Source organism: Etheostoma spectabile, unplaced genomic scaffold, assembly GCF_008692095.1.
Source record: "Etheostoma spectabile isolate EspeVRDwgs_2016 unplaced genomic scaffold, UIUC_Espe_1.0 scaffold280, whole genome shotgun sequence".
Lineage (NCBI taxonomy): Eukaryota > Metazoa > Chordata > Actinopteri > Perciformes > Percidae > Etheostoma > Etheostoma spectabile.
The window spans coordinates 2,439-23,111 of record NW_022605578.1 but is presented as its reverse complement, the minus strand read 5'-3'; the positions used below and the strand labels follow the sequence as shown (position 1 = coordinate 23,111).

Genomic DNA, 20,673 nt, shown 5'->3' with positions numbered 1-20,673 from the left:
TTATGATCATATTATAATTTTTACTGCGTGGTCTATCGAGCTCAATCAATTCTTCTGCACCTTATTCATCTGTATAAATGTAAATGTGCTGTATTTATATAGCGCTTTTCCAGTCTTAACAACTGCTCAAAGCGCTTTTACATCTACAGGAAACATTCACCATTCACACACATTCATACACTGTGGCCAGGGCTGCCGTACAAGGTGCCACCTGCTCATCAGATAAACATTCACACACATTCACACTCCGATGCGCAGCAACTTGGGGTTCAGTGTCTTGCCCAAGGACACTTCGACATGAGACTACAGGGCCAGGGATCGAACCACCAACCTTCCAATTGGCAGCTCTACCACTGAGCCACAGCCGCCCCTATTGTGTGTATACAGTCTGTTTATATAAGGGTGTTGTGTAAATATGTATGTATACATACTAAAATCTATTTTTTCTTTTTCTTATAATACTTTCTGTATATTGTTTCCCCTATGTCTCTTTAATGTGTGTGTATTTGTGTTATTCTGATGTGTGTACATTTCTTTTGAGCTGCTGTAGCTCAGGACATTCTCCAGTGGGGGATTAATAAAGTCTACCTTATCTTATCTTGTTTTTTAACAGTTTGTTCGCTATAGCAAAAGAGGCTACTGGCTAAAAAAAAGCTAACGTTTGTAAGCTTAATCGCCAAAACAATAACAAACATGTACATAAACTAGGACAAAGCATTATGATTGGGTGATAGTATACAGCCTTAACCTACAGCTAACGTAACTGCAAAATAGCATTAGTGATATTGAGTGGTAAACGTCAACTACAACATGGGTAATATAATGGTAACGTTACCCTATTATTTTGGCGCAGATGTTAAACATAATGATGGCCCATACTGGCAAACTGTTATGAGTATTTGTTAATTATAACCTAATATTAACCCCAAACTGCTGCCAGCAGGTCAATAATCCTATCTCCGCTCCTGGAATATGGAAGTGGAAGTAGGGAGGGTGGAACAGGATATGTTGTTTTAGAAATGATGTAAGAAGAACATATTGTGGACAATTCATACAGCATGCTATGTTATAATCACTCATTACAACTTGCATAATTTAGAAGCAGCATTTTGCAGTAATCTGAAAATATTGTAAAGACAAAGAAAAACTAAATAAAACATACAATATGTATGTTTCTGAAGTAGGCCTATATTCTAAAAGAGGATTTAGACCAGGGGTCTCAAACTCCATTTACTTGGGGGCCGCTGCAAGTAGAGTCTGGGTTTGGCAGGGCCGCATCAAGTATTCCAAAAAAAACCTATTTCCTCAAAAAAGGTGCGGAACTGCCGGTGCTTTAAACCCCTAGATCTGATATGGTTGGTGGATTTCACAACAACAGATATCACATTGTCAAACCTCAGGCATTTGCCGCAAAGGGTACTTAGCTAGCTTGACAACGGTTACGCCGCTGTCAGGAGACTACTATAGCCCATAAGTGACATGCGCAATGACAAAAAGTTTCAGAACGCGCGGGCCGCACTAACACTTAACTTTGATGTCAAGTAGGGGGCCACAAAATATCATCCCGCGGGCCGCAGTAGGCCCCCGGGCCGCGAGTTTGAGACCCATGATTTAGACTGTTTACCAGTGAATGTCACAAAGTGCATTTAGATTCATGTGTTTGTGACACTATGCATTAAATATGTATATTTTATGCATTTCATAGTTTTTTGCTATTTTTTTGGAGGTAAGATAAGTGTCTAGATCCATCAATATTGAATTAATGTTTTGAATTTCTCAGAGAGCAGTTGCTAATAGCAACATTAAACATGCTCAGAGTAGGCTATAAGAAAGGGTTATTCAACGTTTTTTAAACCAAGTACCCCTTAACTGAAATAGACGGAGCAGGGAACCCAGGACCAAAAAACAGAGGATGGACGGAAAGTAGGGAAGACAAAACAACACATGCAAGACAAGGGACAGAACACCTGCACAAGCCACTGCAAAGGCTGTAGCACAAGGCTACAGCCCGGACCTCAGTGTCTCTGCAACGCTCAGCCAAGTGTCCAGAGTCCTTCCTGGCGCTCCATGAATGTGTGCAGTAGATAGTTCCATATAAACTACATCCAGGAAGAAAAGGGTCCATGCATGAACAGAAAGGTCATGAGGGTGCCCAGGTTGGATCAGTGGTAAAGCAGGCGCACATGTAATGAGAGTTTTGTGCCTCCATGCAGAGGTCTGGTGTTTGAGTCCAACCTGTGACAAATTCCTGAATGTCTCACCTAACTGTCCTGTTAAAAAATAAAGGTCCCAAAAAATAATCTTTAAAAAAAAAAAAAGAGAGGTGGTGAGGTGGTTTCCACTGGGTTGCAATAATTTCCGTCGCAGCTGTAAGTCCAGCAAATACAGGCCTACAGCCCATTTTTGAGACAGCTGAAAGACTGACAGTTCATTCAGAATCAAGACATTGGCAGCAACAAGCCCAGTAACTTTACATCTTTATTAAATTAAATTAGATCATATGAAGATACGTACATACCTACGTATGCTTTTATTGGGCAGAAAGTGCATGGCGTTCTGTTATTTTTTTATGTGGTGCAGGTTCACAGGGGTGAGATAAGTCCATCGAAGGAAATTGAAGTGAGTCTGCTGATGGTCTGAATTGCGAAATACTTCTGGAATGTTAGGCTATACGTCAATATACAGTAGCCTTTAGTACATACATAAATATTTTGAAGGGCCCCCTGCAGTAACTTTGAGGACCCCCTAGGGGTCCCGGACGAACCCCCTGTTGAGGAGCTCTGCTATAGCATATTGACAATGAGTTTGTCTGACAAGTGACGTCAGTTTTTCTTTTTTCTCCAGATGTGTCAGTATGTTATCTTAGCATTAAAGCCATTCGTTTCTTACAGTAATAGGCTATTATTTGAAAAATACTTCGTAATAGGGGGACCATCTGTGCTTAATAGTAAGAAGCTAAGTGGTTCAGTTCCCAAACGACTTGTTGCGTTATAAATCTTAATTTGAAAATGTGGCCGGAAGATAGTGTATTCAGTGTTGTTAACGCTGCCTTTACGCAGCTCCGTAACTATGCCTGCCATCACTGTACCTGGATGAGACGGTTCTGCATCCAGCTGTGTTCTCGCGCACCGTTCCGAAGCGTGTCAGGCGCGACCCAGGACAATACTCAGCGGCGGCTGCCTCCTCGTTAACCGTGAAGGTTGTCGAAAAAAAGATACAGGTGTCCCCCGAGACCGGGTTGCTGCCTGGCGATGAGATGAGAGGGGCTCTCCGCATCTGTTGCCTGGGTGAATTCATTAACACGTTAGCATCCAGCTAGCTAGCCAGATTCCAAGGTACCTGACACAACGAACTGTACGTTAAGTTTCACCGAAAAAGCACGAATGTCATGTCTCGTTCCTAGTGGACAGCGCTCGACATGAATCTTCAGTAAATACCGGGTACGGTTACGGGGCGATACATTACGTCCAGAGAAAAAGACGGACCTAAAGGTGTGGGAATGGGTTTCATGAAATGCTAGGTAGCTAACGGGAGCTAGCAGGCTAGCTGCATGGAAACACAGTTGTAGGCTATGCGGCTGCTGCTGCAGAGCGTAGCTTGTAGCTGCATACCCTGCTAGCTACAATGGACTGTTGGTTTCCTATTAAGCCTGACGGTGTCTCAGATAGATAAATACAATGATACTACTACTTTCGATAGGCAGCTAGAAGGGCGACGCGACAATGGAGTCTTTCCTGCAGATTGCTCCTCATTCCCTGGCTATAGTGCTGTCCAGGGTCGGGGCTGCGGAGGCGGTGGGGGCGGCCGGGGTGTTAGAGAGCGACGCGCTGCCAAGACACCACACCGGCTACGAGATTTTTGCCGATTTCAAAGCAGAAAATACCCAGCAACATGTCTGGAACCAGAGGATTACCGAGGCGGTGTCCGAGACCTTCTTCCTGGGATGGATAGACGAACATGTGTTGCTGATCCAGGGGAAGGAGGACCATCTGGAGGTGCTGAGGGAGGGATGGATGCGGAGGTCCCTCAATCCGCCACGGGGATTCACCATCAAATACCTGGGTAAGGCCTCTACACACCCACACATGTCTGCTTAGGTTTAGGCCAACACATTTTTGTAGGACTGGGTTTTCATTGACTACCTTCACATAGAATAAGACATTGATGCTGCCCATCGTCATTATCATTATCACAGGGTGTTGGACTATGCTCTGTTGCATTCAGGGTCCATTCTAAAACGATCTAATTAGTCAGATATTCCATTTTAAAGCACTCATTATATGCTCATTTTCAGGTTCATAATTGTATTTTGGGGTTGTACCAGAATAGGTGAACATTTTAATTTAATTTTAATTTCCAAAGCACCATATTTTTGATGTACTGCACATTGCTGCAGATCCTGTTTTCACCATGTGTTTGGGTCTCTGTTTTAGCTACTGAGTAAGACATCTCACTTGTTTTAGCTACTGAGTGAGACATCTCACTTCCATACTATCTTTGTTTGGAGCTGCACATGCTCAGTAGCTCGGTAAGATCCCATCAGCTAGATAACTCTTTCTCCAGCTTTGGTCAGTCCAAGGCAGGATTAGCTGGGAGACTTCTTCTAGACGAGGACACTTGTGGAATACCCGCAGAACAGGGACAGGACGTAGTTCTTTTGGAGATTATGGTCAACTAGTGTGTGTTGTAGCAGTGTTTTGATATTGAGAAAGCGCTAGGATGCTACGGTTAGCCACCTCGTCTCGGCTAGTGACGTAGAAAGCCGTGCAGATTCTGAACAACTCAGTCTCAGACTGAAGGCAGAGGACATTCAGAAACCGGAGCTCACTCAAAACACCATGGCTGGGTTTTTTCAGTATATGGGCATTTTAAGAAGCCATCATATCATAGGAGAACATGATTTATAATTGCTTTAAATCATTGAGCTGGATGGGAAAATGCAATTACAGTGTCTTGCAGTCCTTAGTTTATACCAAGTAATTTTGGTCAGGCTTGTTACTGCTTTTTACATTTTATATGTGCACCTTTTATACCTGTAGGTTACATGTTCAGAACAAGGGGGGCATTCCATCATGGATCATTCACTTACAATTCACAAAAATGCAATTTCTCCATGCATTTTGTTTCTCTTTGTTGGATTTTGTCTCTTTGTGGGTTTTTGTTTCTCTTTGTAGTTGTGTTGTGTCCCTTGTGGTCATTTGTGTTTTGGGTCTCTGTGGTAGCTTTGCGTCTCTTTTTCTCATCATTTTGGACTGTTCTTATCACCATCTGTGTCTAAAATTCAGTACAGTAAATTGTTAACACTCAAAAAGCCTGAAGACCAAACTTGCTAAAGAAGTCCAACTACAATTGTTGGATCCCCAAAAAGTCTTTGAGTTGCGTTCATTCGGCTCAGGTGCCGCCCAAAACAGCTTGGTTGCTGCGCCTAAATTTTATAAAGGCAGGGAAAACCCTGCCAGTGCAGTAGTGTTGGTAGTACTGTGGGCTGCACATGTGATGGGAGAAATCACTAGGTGCAGAAGGTTGTAATTTTACTGAATTCCTATTTAATGGGATGCTGGCAACTGATCTAAGGTACATGTGAAGGAAGAGAGCGGTTACTGGTCAATTAAATGGACATACTTTTTTTCCCAAACATGGCACAAGACCTTGTTTTTTTGTGTTTCCAAACAAAATGCTTACTGAAATCCCAGAGCTTAAGTTCCCCTCAATGCTCTGTTTTTTTCTGTATGTTTATCTCTTATCTATATATTTCACACGTCATTCATTTTGTCACATTATTTCAGCAATTAAAAAAAAAGAAGAAAAGAAATTGTCTGACCCTTTCCAATCCTACTGCTAATTAGGGGTGTACGTTTCAGAAAATGTCACAATTTGATTCAGATTTTTCGACTCACGATTCAATATCGATTTTCGATTACAAAATAATTAACGATTTAAAAAAAGAAAAAAAAAAGAAATTCACAGTATGTAAATACTTTTCCCATGTATGTATGTACTGTAGGGTTGCTCGATTATGGGAAAAAATAATAATCAAATTCACACTTAGATTTAAGGTAAATAATAAGGGTGTGACGAGATCTCGTTTTACGAGATTTCTCGTCGAGGTGAAAAGTTGTCTCGTGAGGCGATGTGATGTCAGCATGATGGAAATTGAAAGTGAAATTACTATTGAAGATCCCCCTGCCACTTTTAAATCATTTGTGTGGCAACATTTTTGTTTTCCTGCGGAAATGATAAACGGCGAAAGAGTGACAGACGAACACAATATGTAAACATTGTAAGAAAAAAATGCCGTATACCGCGGCTAACACGAGCACTATGCAAAAACACTTACAGCACCACCACAGCTCTCTACTAACTACTGCACCCGCGACGAAAACATTAAAAGGGCAAACAACTCTAAAAGCCTTTGCATCTCTGCCACCGGTAAGTGCAAGAGCCACGGCAATAACGAGGGACATAGGCGTAACATAATTTTTTTTTTTAAATCTCGTCTCGTTCTCGTGAACCCAATCTCGTGATGTGTCTCGTCTCGTGGAGTAAGCGTCTCGTCACACCCCTAGTAAATAATCTTCAGTAATGTGAATATAATGACTAAGTGGGGAAAAAGGCAAATAATAGCAGCTACAACAGTCTGGTAAGTTCAGAAAATAACACCAATTTACTGTGATGCAGCCTTTAGAACCAGGAAAAGACACCACTTATGTCATATCACGATATTACAGTATTCAAAATCAAAGACGATATCTAGTCTCAAATCGCAATATCAATATAATATTGATATATTGCCCAGCCTTAACTGTGAGTCGGTTCAGCTTTTACAGATATCACACACAACTTTACACAGATACATAACCCAATAATGCATCACACGTCACATTTTCACTCCCGACGACCACTACTAGCCTTCTGTCATTACTAAACATTGGGCTAAAATATTAACAATAATGTTGCCCTCAGTGGGCTTATATACTAATGTATATAAAGAAAAATCCAGCACATAGACAGTACCTGAGTAAAGTTACGTGACTCACGTTGAATCATTTTACTGTTTAACAATAAAACTAAATGCTGAGGGCACATTGCTATGTTTTCTCATGTTGGTCTGAGCGGTAGGCCTATGCATCCAAACAGAAAGGGAATACAGTGTGTTGGGGGAATACAACGTCTACTACAGCGGGGGGGTGGGGGGGGGGGCAGAGGAGCCGCAGGGTTAGCGAACGTTAACTTTTCGTTTTGCCTTTTTTGCTCACCAAACACTACTGTGGCTTCCTTCCTTCTGCCATCTTTGCTCGCGCCAAGTTTTTAAATTCCAGTGGTTGCACACAACTTGCCCCCCCCCCCCCCACTGCTAAGAAATTTTATGGCTTCAGGAGGGGCAGATGTGCATGTGCGGATGCGTGGATGTATTCATGCACGTGTCATGCAGAACACAAGACAAAATAAGAGTGTTCTCTATTAGAGCCCGACCGATATAACGGCTCCCCGATTTTATCGGCCAATATTAAGCATTTCCCCATCTAATGGGTATCAGCATTTATAATGGTCGATTTAAAAATAAAATAAATGTTTTTTGTTCAAAGGACTTTAACGTTCATATCATAAGTTTGTATTTTTATACATCGTATTTATCAGAACTTTAATATATTTTGATCTTCCTACTGTGCATGTGCGACTCCCAACAAAGATGGAACAGAAGTGAGACGTCTCACTCTGTAGCTAAAACAGAGAGCTCAACACACGGGGTGAAAAGAGGAGCTGCAGCAACGTGCAGTACAACTAAAATATGTTTTTTGAAAATTAAACCATGCAAACCTGTTCTGGTACAACATCTAAATGAAATTAGGAACCTGAAAATGAGCATAATATGAGCACTTTAAAGAAAGAAGTACGTTTTCCTATCAAAAGAAATTTTACACAATTTAAAATCATTTTGGACCGTTACTATTGCCATATCTGTGCCTAGTAGCTAAGGCAAATTTATAAACGCAGAATGCTCCAAAAGCTTAAAGAAAAAAACTTAAAGCTAAAGAAGTCCAGCTCCAATCATTAGATCTGAGGAGAGCCCTCTAGTTAGTTTTGATGCTCGCATTGACTTTGCATCCATTTGTCTCAGGGTATGCCCAAAACGGCTCGGGTGCTGCAGGGACCACCCTGACAATGAGAACCCAGGTTACTACGGAACATTAACCGTTTATTAGCCCAACAGCAGCATGGCTAACACCAACAACGGAAGCCAAAGTTACCCACAATCCATCAGGTGTATCCCAACTACGGAGCTCACAGTGGCCCCAAAATACACAACAATTGGGTACAATTGGGTTCTTGGTTACCTATCATTACAAGGCCCTTCTCCTCCCGATTGCTCAGCTTGTCCGGGCGGCCAGCTCTAGGAAGAGTCCCGGCCGTTCCAAACCTCCTCTATATAAGAATTAAGGAGGCCACTGTGCACTTGAGAACCTTTGGTGCAGCAGATTTGTCTTGTAGCCTTCCCCAGGTCTGTGCCTCGACACAGTCCTGCCGTCCCCTCCACATCCTGGTTGGGTTTTTGCCCTAATATGCATTGTCAGCTGTGAGACCTTAACTAGACCGGTCACAGGTGGACTCCAATTAAGGTGCAAGAACATCTACTATTATCATGCTATCTATCATCATTATGTCATGTAATTATCATAGCAAGGGGTCTGAATACTTATGTGATATTTGTGTTGTTTTTATTAATTTGGAAAAATATGTAAAATCCTCTTTTTGCGTTGTCATTATGGGTTATAGAGTGAAGATTGATGAAAACTATTTCAACAATTTTATCATAAGACATAAAACGTGAAAAGGGTGAAGCGGTCTGAATACTGTCTGTAATCACTTTATAATTCTACTCACACTCATGAAGCATGCATGGCTTCCTACACGTTAGAAGTAGTGGAGTACTTGGAAAAATGTAAATGCTTACATAACTGTTGTATTGAACAGAGGGAGCTGGTTGTCCCCTTTCTGTAGTGAAACCCTTCTTCCTGAGCCTGCAGTAATAGTGGAGAGAGAGAGAGAGAGAGAGAGAGAGAATATGTGCATTTGTTGGGGTTTTCTGCTCTGATTAAAGAGAAGAAAGGCACTGCTTCCATAAATAAAGGTCTTATTCTCCCCACCACCACAGGCACGCACACCCCCCCCCACACACACCCCCACACCACACAAGTCTAGGACAAGGTGTGTGTGTGTGTGTGTGTGTGTGTGTGTGTGTGTGTGTGTTGTGTGTGTGTGTGTGTGTGTGTGTGTGTGTGTGTGTGTGTGTGTGTGTGTGTGTGTGTGTGTGTGTGTGTGTGTGTGTGTGTGTGTGTGTGTGTGTGTGTGTGTGTGTGTGTGTGTGTGTGTGTGTGTGTGTGTGTGTGTGTGATTAGTACAACTCCACTCTGCATGTGCAGGGTTCAACACTAAGGTTTTTTTTTTCACATGTCCAGTCGGGCAAGTCCAAAAAAAATTTCTACTTGCCCCATATATAAAATAATTCAGAGGAAAGACGTTGAAAATAAGTTTGAAGGGAAAAAAAAAACACTGTCCAAAAAAAAAGTGTCAAACTGTCAAAAACTCCACCAACATTGCGTTTTGTTACTACTGTTTTAATGCTATTCAAAAAACGCATTCGTTCAGCTTCATTTCCTTTCCCTGCTCTCCTCTGTCTCTTTGTCACCACACACACCACACACAACACACACACACACACATACACAGCCCCTCCCCTTCACGCACACAGCGTATGTCTCCATGAAAACTCCATTGTTGCCAACTTAGCAACTTTGTTGCTAGATTAGCAACTTTTTCTCCACAAAAGCGTCTAGCGACAAATCTGGCAACTTTCTGCAGAAAAGACAGCGACTTTCTATAAAACAAAGTCACCAGTATTGTCCAGCAAGCATGCGAGGTATTTCTCTCCTGAAGCCACTTAAACATTCACTTCTGTCTGAATCTGTTTAGTGGGAGCCCCCCCCCCCGTGTGTGTAGGCAGGTAGAAAGGGGAGAAGGGACAGGGTGCGGGGGACGATGTAGGTAGGAGAGACAGCGGGACGCGATGATAGAAAAGACGCCTGGAAACGCCTTCTTTGATAATTCTTTATTGATCTTTTTCCCCTCCCTTTGGTAGAATGTCTTGTTTTTTTTCTTGTTCAAAGTCCTGTATTGAATTAGTGATTACTTGGCTTAAGATTTCTATTTCCTTCTATCTACCTTGCGGACACAATCACTAAGCTTTATGCTAATTATTGTGTAATGATGTCACAAATATGCAAATGAGCATATGACATCACACTTGTGGTGATGTGAATGTGCCATAGGGGCCAAATAAAATCTCTTTGGTACTGCCAATGGTTCAAGTGTGCAATAAACATTACACTTCGTGTAAGCTAAAAAAAACTGTGATTCATATTTTTCCCTGATTTGTGCAGGCCTATTTTCATGCATAGGCTACTCTACGTGCGTGGTAAAACCAACTGGACCAAAACACGGAGTTAGACTACTAGCGGAAACACTATATATTGAGCATTGCCCAACTGTTCCTGAATTACTCTGCTTGTCTTCTGCCCTGCCCTGTAAAGATCTCCTCAGCCGGTCATTAAGAGCCTCTTTGGGTGTCTGAGTTTGGCTCAGGGGCACTCAAACAGCTCTGTGTGCTGCAGTGAACAGGGAGCTGCCACTAGTCAGAAGATCAAGTTACAACAACTATGTGGTTACTACACATCTATCTGTGTGTCTGTGTCTCTATACGCTGACACACACACACACACACACACACACACACACACACACACACACACACACACACACCGATCGTGTACAGACAGATGAAGTGAATTTTCGAAAGTAATTGAGCTGGGCCTTTCATCAAGAGGAAATTACGTGTGTGTGTGTGTGTGTGTGTGTGTGTGTTAAGGTGCCAGCTGAGTATACCTGCAGGCATGGAGTGCCCGGCCCCTTTCCCTCACTCTTATGTTTTTCGTCTCCTCTTTTGTTTGCCCGACTCTCACTTTTGTAACCTTTTAATTAATTTAATTTGAAATTCAAAGCGGCGTGCTGACAGGGTTTCACAGTGTCTCCAAAGTAAAAAACGGAACAGCTGCATCAACAACCACAACAATCCAACTGTAAATTGGTGTTCTTCCGCTCTGGCTGTAATTAACCAGCTTAAAAAGTAGAGCTGGAAAAATTGCAGTCCTTGTTTTGAGATGTTTTACAGTACAGCCTTGAAGGCAGTTTATGTGATGTGGTCTTTAATTTGTAGGTAACTACAGGAAGTGTTGACTTTGTGTCCCGGGATAGCTTGAGGTTTTCATGGCAACATCACAATGACATCACAGCTGTCTCTACACCATGTGACAGTCAGAGTGGTTTCAAACAGCGAGCCTGCTGATGCCTCCGCTTGTTTCCCACCAACACAGCAGCAGTCCCTGGCACTGCGATGGAAAATAAGAGGTTGTCTGCCACATTAGTGTACACGCATGGCTTTTTTTTATTGCTGATGTGGATTTTTAACAGCTGTTCACTCATTCTGAAAAGTGTGACCACAAAAACCGCTGGAGAGAAACAAACTATGGGGGAGCTCAGGCTACATTTAACTCTTCTCTTGTTAGTTGATAGTCCACCATCTTCATCGCTGTTTCTATGTAAGCCCTTATGAAGTATGTTCACATTAAGGCCGCATTCAGACTGCCCGCGTTGAAGGTCCAGCATAAACGCAGGTCCTTCCATTAATTTTGAATGGGGGTATTGGTTTCGGTTGCTGCAGTAGGGACACTCACCCGACTCAACTTTATAAAATACACAACCCCACGCCATGAAGTGGCCAGGCATGTAACTGGAGATCAGACTTGTACGTGGGTTTTGAGACGGGGTGAGAGTCCCGTACAGGAAGCAGGAAACCACATTGCCTCTATCGCTGCCACAAGAAAAACACCAAGCACCGAACTGCCCGGGAGTTTGTGGAACAGCTGAATGTCTCCCGCAACAGCAAAGCAGTCTCTCTTGTCTCTCTCTCTCTCTCTCTCTCTCTCTCTCTCTCTCTCTCTCTCTCTCTCTCTCTCTCTCTCTCTCTCTCGGGAAATGAAGCTGCCTTCAACTGTGCTCGGAAATGTTGCTATCTATAAACGATCTGACGGAAAACAGTAGTTGTGAAATATGAAGTCTACTTTGACTTTGCTGGGGGGGTTTAAGAACACAGCATGATGTCACAGAAATGGGCCGTTTCATTGAATCTCGCCCTGCCGCATAACCCTGCGCGGAACACTGCCGGATTTCTTTTCTCGTGTGAATGCCCTTTAAGACTTATCTTTAATATGCTAGTCTAAAACTTTGGCCTTCTATCTGAGTCAGGGATCCTAGTGCAGTTGGTGTTATATGTCTAAAGTATTAAAAAAACAGCCCAGTGTAACAGCAATACTGTCTGTAGCCCTAGCCAGTATGTTTTGCTGTTTCTAGTTGCTTTAACCGACTCTCTTCATGTCAGTGGGGGGGGGCTTTACACAGGGCCAGATTTCTATTCTTTTTTAAGTTGTAAGAAGCTAATCATTTGAGCCTGTGAAATTTTACTAAAACGTGTTTTTGGTTATCACATAATGACATTTCATGAATGCAGACTCTTTTTTTTTGAACCTGCAGATGGCACCTTCAAATCCTGTTTATGGCTGTAACCCTGTTAGTCCACTAGATGACAGCAGTTAACAGTGAATTGTGAACCACTGTCCTTCCTCACAGCTGGAGTCTGGTTCAGCAATTCTTTGTCAGCACTGGTCAAATGATCAAATAGCATTACATGAAAGTTCTTTGTAGATACCCACAAAAGAAGAACTGTTCCAAATCCAGCAGTTGAGTGTTACACGTCTGTTAGTGTCTGCCTGTTAATTTGCTCACAATGTTGTGGAGTCAGTGACATGTTCTCCTCAAGTCCAGTGACAGTTCTCTTGATTCCCTTCTTCAGGCCTTAGTCCCTCCCACCGAGAAGTAAGTGTGATGCATCAAATGAATTAGTCAGCTGCATGGGTGGAGTTAGCTACTCCTTTAGCTGCACGGATTCTGGGAAGGCTGCCCTCCTGTTTCCTTGCCTATAGCTCCTCGGGGAAGAAATAGGAGCTTTTCCGAGGAGGGACAGAACAACTTCTGGTTTAGCCAAGGGCCGAGGACTCAGGCAGTTATCAGATAAGCAACATCACATGCAGCCTTGGTCTTCAAATTTTACAAAACTTCTTCTTCGTCCCTGCCTTTTGCAGGCACATTGAAACGATAGGGTTGCTGCCACCAGCTGTCGATCAGTGTAACAGCATGGCTTGCATTCCCTAACACAGCTTCACAGCCCTCTATGGCCGCTATTATAAATTTGAGTCTGAATTGGTTAAAATTGATTATATAAATATGTCACACGGTTGTGTGAGGTCCTGTTTAACCAGCAACAAAAAAGTGTGTCCAATGTTAGAGAAACTCAAGTTCCACAGGATGATTCTTTGGTAATTTATTTAAAATAAAACGGGTTACTTTTGCACAGCATATTAAAATAATGCTAAAAACAAAACTCTCCTGCAGCCGGTCACACCTGTGATTCATTTTCTTTGTCCTCCTCCTCCTCCCCTGCACCTGTTTTGCAAAACTTCTACTAATGAAACCAAATGCAAAATACCGTTCCATCCAGGATTTTCGCGATGCAATTGCACAAATTCACGCAAATTCAACCAATCACCGTGACTTTGGTGCGAGTCGCAATTTTGACCAATCTCTCAACGTTTTTGCAAATTTGACCAATAACCAGAGTTTCCTGCGACTTCCACCAATCCCAGCAGTCCCCCGTGCCAGACTCTGTATCAGTATGTGACCCTGAGAGCCAATGACCAAGCGGGAGTGAGAACGGGTTGACGTCATACGTACGTCGCCACATTCATTTCCTCGTTTAACGAGAAGTGTGTGCCTCAAACATCTCACATTTGCAAATAAAACGTGAAGTGAAAGACGGTGCAAAACATGTCAGACCGTCCTGCCAACATGTATACATTTTAACATCAATGTACGCTGTAACGATTCACTCTGAAGTCGCTGAAAGTGGCCGCTGTTTCAATCCTGTCAGCTCTCTACAGCGGGCGGGGCTGCTCAGTCCCCACCCCCCCACCCCCCACACCCCCACACCCCCACCTTGCGACTGCCACACACACACACACACACACACCACACACACACACACACACACACACACACACAACACACACACACACACACACACACACCAGATAAACCAGAGATGAGATCTAGGAGACGACTAGAACTCTTGTAAATTCTGGAGTGTGGTCTATCTGTAAAGTGTCTTGAGATAACTCTTGTTATGAATTGATACTATAAATAAAATTGAATTGAATTGAATCTACAGGATCACCTAAATTAAGGACAGCTATGCTAGTTACTTTAAGTGTAATGATAAGTTAAAGTCCAATAAGAACTTTATCAAACCATATGAATGTGTGCCCCAGGCCAGGATAGGAAACTAACTAACAATGGAAAGATCAACAAGCTACTGTTCAAATTTGATTAATTCAATAAATTGTTATTTTTTGTCTTAAATCCCCCAGCTATTTTCATATAATACCTATATAGGTTTTCAGCCTCCTCAGCCCTTTTGGTAAGGTTGCTAGGTAAACTTATAAAACTTAAGTTATTTTATTCTCCTCAAAAGATATTTGTGAAGAATTATACAACCACAAAAAAATTGCAACTTTCTCTGTCTCCCGCAACTTCATTGCAACAAACATACAGAAAAATAACTTTTATCGCAATCTTTTACAAAAGCTCCCGCAACATCAGACATTTTGGGCCACATTAATCTTAAAAAAAGTCTGTGAAATCGTGGAGGGACTGAAAATACACACACTGCTAAAAGTCAGACTGGGAAATCAACCATAACATACAAAGTTGGGATCAAAGTGAAAAGCTGCCTAAAGTGACATACTGACAAATACTTGCCAACGTATTTCATCGTTTATTACAATCACATTGTATTCCTGCCTGCTAAACTTTCGTCCTAATTAAAGCATAATTAAGACGGAAACGCCACTTTTAAGTTTTACCATATTATCGTTTTTGGTCAAATGGCCTTTTGACTGGGAGTGCTAGGGGCACTACTATGATTGCATAAAAATCACTATTTTTAAAACACTAAGAAGACACACCATGAGACTTTGCTCGAAGTATCACCAGGGGCTCTACAAATTAACACAAGCATTGAGAACATTGTTTGTGTACACAGAGTTTACTAAAAAAAGGTTTTGAACAACTCACTTTAATAGTTTATTTTTACAGTTGCGGCCATCTTTGCCTGTCAAAAAGTGGCGATCTGCAAATGCAACGTAACAGGGAGGAGAGTAAAGATGGAAAGCTCCTAAACCTTAGTTCCATACAAATGCACGGGTAATTTATTGTTTTGTCGTTCGTGAAAAACAATATTGGCCTTGTAGTCGTATAGTGTTATATAAGAATGCCATTTTCTCCTATAGAGTCCGTTCACTCGCGTTTGGAGATCGACACTTTTTGACTGGTAAAGATGACGTGACTGGAAAAACAAACCGCTAAAGTGAGTTGTGTAAAACCTTTCTTTTTAATAAACTCTGCGTACACAAGGTTCTCTAAACTTGTAAAATCCTCCCAAATTATAGAATAAATTCACTGGACCAGTAACTATATAGTGTAGACTACTGTACATTCATGTAACAACAGGGAGAGGACACCTCAATGGTTTTTGACCTTATATTTTGCTGAGCTATTTAGGCATCATATTCTAGCGTACCATCTTAATGGGACATTTCCTGAGTAACATTATCTCCTGCTTACTTTTAAGGCAAAGAGTACAACTGTTAATCTGTGCAAATGATTAGTAGCCTAATCCCTGAATGGTATAATTATGATAATGTCAATGTATATGTTTAGACTACTTACGCATTCAGTCGGTTTGCAATCGTCTGCCACGCTTTCTCTCGCTGTTTCACTACTGTGGCGTGTTTCTTTTTTTTCTTTTTTCAAGTAACGTGTTTGACATTATACTTCCAAAAGAAGCTGCTGGTCACTCTGTATAAAGGATGAACAATGCAAATTCTCCCCTTTTAGTATCGGTAAATCTGTGCTCGACCCCGGGGCCTGGCTCGGCCGTCGTGAAACGCACCAAACCAGGCTGCGCAGATTAGACTAGGTCAAGCCTTGCTTCATCGCTTATCCTGGATATGAATTCTGCTTTTGTGAAACAAGCTGACAGATATCAATGTGTAGAGTGTGTTTTTAACAGGGGGAACGTGTGTGTGTGTGTGTGTGTGTGTGTGTGTGTGTGTGTGTGTGTGTGTGTGTGTGTGTGTGTGTGTGTGTGTGTGTGTGTGTGTGTGTGTGTGTGTGTGTGTGTGTGTCAATTCTTGCCCTCTCCTCCTTCTGCCTCCTCCCTCTTCTCTCCCCCCTCCTTCCTCTCCAACAACAACACGGTGAGCGGCAGAGTGAGTGCAGACAGGCGAGCAGCAGGCAGAAAGAGAGGCGAACAGACGAACGAGAAGACAAAGAAGAAGCGGAGGCAACACTCGCCCTGCTCTGGATTAACCCTTTTTCCTCTCTAAATGTTGCTTTTTGTGGATTCCTTTTTTTCTTCTTCACATCTTCCATCATCCCTTTGCTCAGCCATGGTACTCTCTCTCTCTCGTTCTCTCTCGCTCTCTCTCGCTCTCTCTCACACACACACACACATACACACACACACACCCACAGTTTTTTTTCTCCAGAGGATCAACGGCTGTTGTGTGTGTGAACAGCGTCCTGGAGGAATGATCATGGATGGATGGAGGTAGAAGGGAGGAGTGTGTCTGCTTTTCCCATGGAGATTGTGTCGTTCTCTCTCCTCCTTCTGCTGGCTGAGCAGCCTCTTTCCGCTCGCTGTCTTTTGTATTAGCGCCCCCCTCCCTCCCTTCTTCTTCCCTCCCTTTGCTGCATGGGCTTTTGTCTATCTGACAGGGATCCAGGCTTGTCTTTTTACCGCTCTCCCTAGCCTACCCCCTTCGACCGACTCAAAAAGTACCGTCAACTCATTCCTCCGGCTTCTGCTTAAGCTTAGATCAAACGAGTCTGACACCAAGCAAAGGCACCAGGCTAGGCTAACTGTTAGCCACTGGAGTGGCTTGTGTGTGTGTGTGCGTGTGCGTGTGTGTGTGTGTGTGTGTGTGCGTGTGTGTGAATGAATTCAAACTTGACAACAGAAGCATTAGCTTATCCAGTTGGAGGTGGCATGACCATGAGACAATCTGGCCAACCCAGGACAGGAATTCCTTATTTCACAACATGGTGATTTTTTAATTTTTTTTTTAATTTTCATTTGGCGATTTATTAACACTAACGCTTTAGAATGGAATTTACGTGAGGAACTGGGACCTTGCAGCCCTGGGTCAACCCTTTGGCTCAAATATTCAGAAGTTTGTGCTTGTGGATAAAACAAAAACTATTTTTGACTTGGTCTTTTGTAGATAGATTTACCTTCTGTCTGCCACCCAGCGTGGTGAGGATGAAGAAGACAAGCAGCCGCACGCTTGGGCGAGCATGGCCCAGCTCTGAACTTTTTGAGCGCCTTTTGCCCTCAACAGCCTCTGTAGAGCCTCACAGGAGCCGACGCTCTCGCAGTGAGAAGGACTACAGAATCCACAAACACAGCAAGAGGAACCACTACCCACCACTGTATCTGTGTCAGAGTCCACCTGCCTACATACACACAGGTACTGTACAACTGCACCGATGGAAGCCCTAGCCAGGCTTTACCACAGTTTGAGAATGGCTTTAGAGTGGTTTGACTGTGAGACGTGCAGTGGGAAACTGTTGGTGTGCTGCTTGGGTGCTCTGACACTGGCTGCAAAACAAGATTGTTGTCAAATTTGTCTGATTAGAGAGGTCCCTTTTCCATTAAATACAAAATTCCACATTTACATATGAATACATATAAATTCCTCTTTGTTAAAGTGTTTAGCACTGAAAGTGTCAGTGTAGTATGTGAAAAAATGCTAGTATGAGTCAAATTCCCAGAACCCTGAATCCAACACTTCTCATAATTTCAATTCAATTTCAATTCAATTTTATTTATTGGATCAATTCATAACAAGAGTCATCTCGAGACACTTTACAGATAGAGAAGGTCTAGACCACACTCCATAATTTACAAGGACCCAACAGTTGTAGTAGTTCCCTCCAGAGCAAGCAACAGCGTGACAGTGGCGAGGAAAAACTTCCTTTTAGGCAGAAACCTGGGACAGACCCAGGCTCTGACGACTGTTTGGGGTTAAAAATGTCAATATTACAACCCAATGGCAGTATTTCTTAGGGCATCCCTGCCTCATGAACACATGTCTGACTACAACTCAACATCTTCACTCATTACACTGAGGTGCCCTTGAGCAAGGCACTATACCCCAGATCTGTTCGCGGAGCTGCTCAGTGACCATCAAGTCAGACCGTGGTCGTATGAGTCGGAGTGATTGCGGGGTCGGGCGCTGGGCGATTTGTTAAAATTCTTCCAACCTCCCGCATTAGCCTGGCAAATGGTGATTGCCGAATATTTGCCCTGGTGTGTGTGTGTGTGTGTGTGTGTGTGTGTGTGTGTGTGTGTGTGTGTGTGTGTGTGTGTGTGTGTGTGTGTGTGTGTGTGTGTGTGTGTGTGTGTGTGTGTGTGTGTGTGTGTTGTTCGTCCCCCACCCAGCAGCTCGTTCTTCTGAGGCAGACCATTATATTGTCAGAATAAAATGACAAAAAAACTATTACAACTATTCATTAAACTATTACTTTTTGTCCACATTTTTGTCTAATAAACCATAAATTATTTCAACAAACAGGCGTTGGAGCTTCGCTGGTCCTGGTTTTAACCAAAGTGGGTTGGAATATCGATAGACGCCACTTCTGCTGTCTCTTTCTGCCACCAGTTAGGCTCCGCCCACAAAACATGTCATCACAGTTCACAAACATGGTCACAAACTAAAGGCCTACTGGACAGCTTCAGGTGTGAATGTTAGTAACACTTGCAAGTGTGGTAGGGCTTTGAGTAAATCTTCCCTAAAAACTAATTTGATTTCAAACATGATTACCAAGTATCTGCATTAGTACCTTTTTTCATTTAAAAAAAACAAAGAAAATCAAGATAGCTCTGAAGTGCCCTACTTACGTGTTCACAGCCAGCTACTTGGCTAAGGGACCTGAAGATGGTTGTTGCCATGGACACTGAATGGTTTCCATGGTAATGTCATGGCAATGTTAATATTGTAAGTCTAACCACCACAATTTGTGCCAGTTCATTACAAATTCTGGTTACCTTGACTGGAATGCAAGTGGTCTGTGGGAGGCCTGCATGATGTTAGCAAAAACTGACATTGCAATATATATTTTTCCTGCAATATGACATTTTATTTTTACAAGCTAACATAAATAGCACTATTGGGAAATAAAAACTAATTCTCGACTACTGGGGTGATTTTGCAGGAAAATGCATCTAAATAAAAATGAAAGAAGAACTTTTCTAATGTGACCCATTCTTTGTTCAACTTTAATGCCTTAAAAACACAAAAGCAAGTAAGCGCTGTGACTGGGAAATTAGGTAGTTAAATACACGGATTGACTCACATGACACCATTGTATTCATATAATACTATCAACCCAGGCTAAAGTGAATGATATAAATATGCATGCATGTTGGTTTCTCTATATTTCAGGTAGTGGTCGACTAACGGGGCCGGCTTGTTTGATAAATTGATCAGCATTGATTGTGATTGGTGGTTGGCTGTGCGTGCAGAGCCTGCATGTCACGCACTAGCAACAAAGGGTCAATCCAAGAACACTTCAATCAGTACAGATTACGTTATATCAGACACAGACTGCAATGTTGGTTGGGACAGAAGCCTTGTTTCTTTAAGCTAACTTTTTAGCCTTAGCCTGGATGGTAGCAGCTTTCTGCAGTGAAAAATGGCCGAGAGACGTGGTGTTAACGTTGCATTAATCAGGTGATTTAGTTTGTCTTTGCAACAAACACAAAACACTGACTACTGTAGCTTCACTACCTATGGAAAAGCATGTGCGTCACTCAGTGTGTTCACATACCACGGTTAAGTGAATAGCCGGGTTATGCCAGTTCTCCCCGTATACATGAGCAGGGAGGAATGGGGAGAATGACAGGAGTAACTCCACCTTACGTACAGTAGGTGGCGCTCTGCCGATGTACAGTGCTTTTTCTTCTGGTTGACCTATGTCAACATTACACAGACCATTCACTAAATTAGTCAAATTTAATAACTTAATGTTTAATTTACACATTATTTCAGCATAGGACAGCACAGTGTTCCCTCCAGATGACTCAGCACTTGTTATATCTAGTAAAATGTAATCTGTAACCAGTGTCAGGTGGAATTAGCAACCTAACTTCTTTAGATTACTAACATTTACATTAGCCAAGGGCCGCAAGCCAAGGGCCCTCCCTGATTCAGGTAACGCTGTTTTGTTATATGGTGTCATGGCAATGACTACATCTCGCAGTGCGCTGACGGAGTATGTCTTAGATAGTAAAAGAAGTGGACCAACGGATCCCGTTGTTCTAGAAGGCGACCAGTGAAGGATATTAGAAGCACTTTTCCGGTGATGGCTGAGCGTTACTGCGCA

At 42.6% G+C, this 20,673-nt stretch overlaps 1 protein-coding gene across 1 annotated transcript in view; it reads left to right on the top strand.

Annotated features, from left to right (window-relative positions):
* The window catches only part of LOC116685998 (serine protease inhibitor Kazal-type 1-like), a 28,819-nt gene extending 14,587 nt beyond the window's left edge, over positions 1–14,232 (top strand). Inside the window, exon 5 of the mRNA XM_032510924.1 lies at positions 14,207–14,232. The gene's annotated coding sequence lies outside the window, so the exon portion shown is untranslated. The remainder of the gene's footprint in view (positions 1–14,206) is intronic.
* Positions 14,233–20,673: the final 6,441 nt, after the last annotated feature.